The 7,311-nt window shown below is 33.3% G+C and overlaps 1 long non-coding RNA gene across 1 annotated transcript; it reads left to right on the forward strand.

Moving 5' to 3' along the window:
• Nucleotides 1-2,854: 2,854 nt before the first annotated feature.
• Nucleotides 2,855-6,393, forward strand: LOC137639003 (uncharacterized). Its single transcript, XR_011044206.1, has 3 exons — nucleotides 2,855-2,989; nucleotides 4,756-4,929; nucleotides 6,340-6,393. It is a non-coding gene; the product is annotated as an uncharacterized lncRNA (long non-coding RNA).
• Nucleotides 6,394-7,311: the final 918 nt, after the last annotated feature.

Here is a 7,311-nt window from a genome sequence, read left to right on the forward strand (position 1 = left end):
TAGGAGCATGCAGAAAAGCTTAGGTATCTAGAGGGTCTGGTATGCTGGAAGGAGACCTGAATACTACTGACTTCCCAGGAATAGAAAGCCAGCTTACCGGAAATCATTCTGCAATTGAACGTCTTTATCCAAGGCCGGATTTATAGTGGGCATAGGGGACAATTGTCCCGGGACCCCATGATTGAGGGCCTCTTCACCGTCTGACTAAAAAAAAAAAAAAAAAAAAAAAAAAAAAGTTATATAGAGGGAGAATTAGGAAGAGGTCGGGAAAAATTATTATTTGGTGACAAGTGGGGTCCCTTCAACATACTGAGGAATATTTTATTTATTTCTTTATATATTTGGATTTTGCTTAGGAATTGTAATGATTATTTGTATAAGAGGCGCCATTAATGGCATTAAGTTAACATTACAGGTATTTAAACAAACGCCAATATATGATGAAGCATATTATGCATGATTATCGTTTTCATTATGATCCCAATTCGAAGCTGTAGCCTGTAGTTCAAAATTGCTAATATCCTCAGCCTCTGGCTTTGTAGCAGTGTGTCATTTTGGCTTTACACAGAGCTTATACATCTTTTTCTTCATCTACACAATGATGGGCAAATTTAAGGAAGTTAGTTAGCAGTATCTGATGCTACTGAAGCCCTTGTAGATGGTTAAAACAATTTTGTTTAATGTTCTCAGATATATGAAAAATGGCTTCGAGCACCTAAAATAAGATAGGAAGCTCAAGTACTAGGGAACAAAATGACCAGTCTTGAGACATCTTTGATGGCCGAAATCTGGAAAACAATAATTTTATAGTTCAACAAAACGACTAAGGATTTCCAAGGCCTTAATATTGACCTGATATAAGTGGTTGATCTTACTGTTTCTCTCGAAAATTCCATAGAGGAAGGTATGAAGACTTGGAGCTTGAGGCCAAGAATTTATGTGGCAAAACAGGATATGAATCAACTAGCGAATTAAGTTATATGATACAGACACAATGAATTCAGCCTCAGAGGAATCAGATTTTTCCCCCCAAAAAAATTCAGATAGGAAATTTTCAACGTCAATGAGATCAATTGTGTGCTGCCGTACAACAACAGAAGGTAGCATACCAATCGGTGTATGAGAGGTTCAAAGTAGTAGTCAATTTATGTACTTTATCTGATGCTGGGATAAAAAACGGGGGTTAAGAAATTGTCAGTCCATTTCCTAAAGATATCAGTGACAGTAGTGTGCTTCTTGAGGAGATTATGCAATTTGCAGCTTTTGACAAGCTGAAATCACGTGTCACTCGATCCATACCGATACGTGATGAAAGGATTGCTGTTACCTTTTCAAATGTCAAATTGGCCCTTAAAAATTGTTTTAGGATGACGGTTACTAATTGTTGAAAAAAAAATTTATTTAGTACATTAGCACTAATAAAAATCAATTTCAGGACCTCAATGACTGATGAAACGTTAAGTGCGTTGTGATTGTTAGATGTAAAAAGAAATGTTATAAAAAAGCCGATACCTTTTGATGATTTAGTCAAAGAATTTACTAAGGTAAAGTGTAAAAGAATTAAATTTGTGTAGTCATTGTGAAAATATATTAATAGCAATTTGAAAAAATTGAAAAAAAAGATAAGCACCATAATAATCCATATAATTTCTTGATTACAAATAGTAATTTTTCATAAAACATTAACTGAATAATGTGGTCAAATTTATTCCTGGTCTTTGAAAATTCCGGAATTGAAAACATCTTCAATCAAAACCCTACTTTAACCATTTTCGTTTTCAAAAGAATAATTAAGATATTTTGTTTATAGATGATTTAATTTCTTTTCTGGAGGGGGCCTCCCTAAACATAAGTGCTCTGGGTCCCCAAGTTTCTATATCCAGCTTTTTCTTTATCAACTGGGAATTGAAAACAGGTCCTTTGAAAGTGTCACCAGAAAAGTAAGAAACTTCTCTGCCGAGTACAAGAGTAAGGAGTCCCTGCTGACTGAGCATATATGGCATAACATTCCAATAAATGGAATGGATTTTACATAGAACTTTGCCACCTTGTTGGCTGACCAATGCATAACTGCTTGCCCAATAGCTTAAACAGGTCTGTGAAACAAACCAATTTACTTGTGGATACAAGTCCAGAGAGTAGATAAGATATAAATCAACACTATCGGGACAAGAAAATCCTATTGAGAAGATATCAGAAACATTGCTAGGACAGGAATAAGGAATTTAATAGACGGCAAATTTTTATCTTTTCATGAATTATGAATATAAAATGCATACATGAAAATATACTTAATTAATTATGTATAAATGTGATACATATTTCATGTATATATATATATATATATATAAATATACATATATATATATATATATATAAATATACATATATATATATATATATATATACAAAAGTGTATATATATATATATATATATAAATTCATACATATATACACATTCGTATATATATATATATATATATATATATATATATACACATTCATATATATACACATTCATATATATATATATATATATATATATATATATATATATATATATATATATATATATATATATATACACATTCATATATATATATATATATATACACATTCATATATATATATATATATAAATATATATATATATATATATATACAGTATATATATATAATGGTTATATACTTAAAACATGTTTACATATTAGCTAAAAAGTGTAAACTTATTTCTCAATCACCCCACGAGTAATAGATATAAAAGCCAAGTAAACTGCTTGTGGCCAGATAGCATGTTGACAGTTGGTCTGTGGATAGTTAGCTGTAGCCAGTTAGGCTGTGGCGAGTTGACCCACGGCCACATAGAGATTCTCTAGGTGGCCGTGGTTGACCGCAGCCAGTTGTCCTAAAGACCTAGACCCTTCAAGTGGAATTCCTTTGGAGGAGAAATCATGAATCGGTCACTATTGTGTTCTTATTAACAACAAGAGTAAGGGAGAATATTGGCTGTGTTCCAGTGATGTTTTCAGCAATCCTTCAGAAATTACTGGTGTGCGAAACCAGTATACCTAGTTCATCATGACGAGGGAGGTTCTGAAGGACATGTTCCATGCAATCAAAAGTTCTTGTTTGTGCGGGGGCGACTGCTTTTTCCCTCCATTTCCTGACATGAACGTGTTCTCAGCATAACCTGGTCTTATTGCTTTATGGTGATGTGACTGGGTTTCATAAGGAACACGATACACCGATCGGGGTTAAACAAAATCATCCGGCTGTACTGGAGCATTGCTTCCAGGAGAGAGAGAGAGAGAGAGAGAGAGAGAGAGAGAGAGAGAGAGAGAGAGGGGGGGATACTTAAAATAGAACCAGAAGAGGGTTACAAATGAGAAGTATCAGACAGGTGGTCAAAAATGCTCGAGGTGATGGGCAGTCAGATGAGGAAGAGAATAATGGATTTAATGCTACGTGGTAATGTGTACAATTAGAATCGAAAGAGAGCAGACACGCAGGGGAAATCTTTCGTCAGATGCCTCTAGTGTTCCCATGACATAATAGACAAGGTGTTGCTCTTCGCCCTACTGTTATGAAATGGGCAGTGCATTCTACAACCTGAGCGAATCAAATACAGTAAAGGGCTATCTTTGCTAGCAAAAACATAAAAAAATTACAAATCAAGGAGCCATATTTCAATTCTTTTGATCATTTGACGTCTCAACTTTCCACTGCAAATACAAAATAGTCACACACACACACACACACACACACACATATATATATATATATATATATATATATATATATATATATATAGATAGATAGATAGATAGATAGATAGATAGATAGATAGATAGATAGATAGATAGATAGATAGATAGATAGATATATATTTTTCAATTACTGCTTTTTCGTAGGTGGAGCCAAAAAGACACACTCCAGGAAGGGTCGGGGAGGGGAGTCTCCACTTCCCCATCCCCTTGCCCTGCCAGTCCGACATTGAGGATATTAGGATTCTTAAGGAAGTCATTTCTTTTTTAGGGGGTGTGGAGAAAAATTAAAAGATTATTATTTATTTAGCCTGTAAGATATTGTATCATTGCCTAATTGTTTTCTAATAACCGCTAATGTTTTAGCAAATATTTCTAATTGTATTCATTATTAGTTGATTTGTAAAAGATAGTAGTAGTAGAATAAAGTAGCGGCTGTTTTTTGAAGTTTGATAAGTAACGAAGTTTAAGTATCAACATTGCATAATAGATAATCAGTGGTGGATACAATAGATATTAGTGATTTCATAACATCTTTAATACAATCAGATTTTATATTTTCGTATAAAAAATAAGTTATATTGTGGTAAATGAGGACGGTATAACATTCTGTCGAAAGCTATCATAAATTTGTTTTATTTATAAATCATATATATATATAAAAAAATAACAGTCTCAGAACGACGTAATTTTCGATTTTTGTGTCTGTGTTTTTTTTTTATTTTTGTGAAACTTTGATATGCCTATCTTCCCAAAATTTATCCTCTAAATTGTCAGAAAATGCATTTGCAGATTGTTTGAGCACAAAGTTATTCCCCAAGCTAATACCCTCACAGCCAGTTACAAATAGTTCTATAATTGCAAGTAAGTTTATCTTCAGAAATCACTCCGGTTGGAGATAAAACTATTTTCTTATCAAATTTATGCACAGCGTTCTTACAATCTTGATTCAAATAGGCTTAACTCTGCATAATAAAGTCCCTATTTTCAGTGATCAAGTGCTTGAATTAGCACAGTTATGTAGTGTGGGATGAGGCCTTTGGACCGAGTGAATCACTCCAGGTAGATGGAAGCTTAACGAGCGAAAAATACATCACTATCCGTGAAGCTTTAGTTCGGATTGTTCGACCAATAGGGATCCATACCACCTCCTCAGCCTGTCAAGGTAATAGTTAAACTATAAATCTTACAAAATATCTGCTTTTAATCATTGAATCACAGCTGAGGTGCAATACCCTTGGATTTCTAAATATTTTCTCTCACTCCTCAGATTTTATTTGCTGAGCTTCTTCTTGTATCTGAACACTTGAGCTCCTTTCTCAAATTCTTTATGGTATTTATTCTTTAACATATGTGTCTTGTATGGTAATGGTTTTTAAAGTTGATTACTGCCCTCAAACATACCCAGAATAATAATAGGTCATTAGTTGATAATGTTCCAATCCCAGCATCTTCACCAATTTATCTTCTGGGTGAATGGGATATAATCAGAGACTTCTTATTAAAATTGTTTTAATTTTGCTTAGACTTACACCTCTGTGACTGTCGAGTGAGAATATGTACACAACAATACAAAAATAACAAATGAGCATCACTCTCAAAAAGATTGGATCCTACTGTAATACAAAAGTAAGGAGAATCACATCCTAACCTTGATATAATTAATAAATGATTGAATCCTTCATAACATGCGCTACTACACTTATAAACTATGCTAAAACATGTACTATTTATGCAATACTGTGCAACGTTTATCTTAATACCCGTACCGCATATAGTATTACAGTGCAAAATAATTAAGTCTCCTCCCCTTAACTCGACATTGTACAAAACTTTACACATCTAATCTCTCAGGGGGCTTACCTCTATTCATCCTATTAGGAAGTACTCTGACTTCATCCTGTACTCGTACATGAATAGACTCTGAATCTACATCTGACGTTTGAGCATCTTGGTTGATATTTTATTCATCTACTGAAAATTTTCCATCTCTAACATTCACATGATCAAGAGGATTTTTATTTAACGGCTGTACTTGACGTTTTACAATATTTCCACTAACTTAATCATCCTAATGTAAATTTCCTATCTCTTTTACAATTTCTCTTGATACCTACTATTATGGAGTATTATATGGTCTCACCATGACATTAGAATAAGGGGAAAATTGTCTTAGTTTTGGTAGACTATCGAAATTGCTTTTTTTTTCTAAATCACTTTGCAAACTTGGATACAATAAATATAACTTACACCTAACCCTCCTTCCCATCAACTAATTTCATGCTGTCACGCCTTTTGTGTGGTGTGGTATTGTTTTATAAGGCAATAAAAACATTGAAAAATTAATCAATATGTTACTTGCATTTGCTTTTCTACACTTCAAGTTATGCTTAAATGTGCCAACAAATCTTTCAGCCTCAATGTTCGTGGTAGGATGGTACCTTGCTAGAAATATATGTTTAATACTGTTCACATTCCCAAATTCTTGATTGGGAGATAAACTGTGGACCATTGTCAGTTACAATTCTTCCTGGAATAACATGTGAAGAGTTTTTTTTTATTATTTCTTTTACAGTTGCTCAAGATGCTGCTTTCTTCATTGGAAATACTTCTGGCCACTTGCTGTAAGCATCTACAACTATATATATATATATATATATATATATATATATATATATATATATAGATATAGGACCTACAAAAACTATGTGCATTTTTTACCATGGATACCTGGGTAATTCCCATAAGTGAATTCTAGCAAATTGAGGATTGTTCTGTTGCGTAACACAATTCATACTATTTATTACAAACAATTCAATATCTTTATCTATACCTGGCCACTAGACAAAAGTCCTTGCAATAGACTTTGATCTGACAATACCTTGGTGATCAGCATGTATTTCAGACAAAACCTTATTCCTCAGTGAACTAGGAATAATTACTATTGACCCTTTTATTATACAACCTTGTATAATGCTCAATTCACTCCAAATATATTTATATGATTTACAATTCGCCTTATTTCCACATAAGTCCCTACCTGTCAATAAACTCTCTAAAACCTTACTAAGTATTGTGTTTTTCTTGGTATTGTGTGCAATATCCTTGGCTGTAATGAGTACATCATATACTGAAACTAGCAATATACTGTCATGATACTGTTCTGGTGCTTTCTCTACTGGAAACCTGGGTAAAGCATCTGCCTTACCCATCTTTGATGTAGAATGATATTATATATCACGTTGTAGTCTTGCAGCTGCCAACATAGGTCAACTTGCTTTTGGACCCAATATTGCTAATAGAGGTTTATGATCTGTAACAAGTAAGAAGTTTTCCTTCCATAAAGATATAAATTAAATTTCTTAACTCCATACCCTAATGCCAAACCTTATCTTTCTATTTGAGAGTAATTCCTTTCTACCTTGTTCAATACTCTAGAAGCGAAAGTAATTGGCTTTTCTGTTCCCTCTGGCATTAGATGAGATAATACTGCACCTAATCTATGTTTGATGCATCACAAACTAAAAACTGGTAAATCCATTTGATA

Source organism: Palaemon carinicauda, chromosome 4 (genome assembly GCF_036898095.1).
Source record: "Palaemon carinicauda isolate YSFRI2023 chromosome 4, ASM3689809v2, whole genome shotgun sequence".
Classification (NCBI taxonomy): Eukaryota; Metazoa; Arthropoda; class Malacostraca; order Decapoda; family Palaemonidae; genus Palaemon; species Palaemon carinicauda.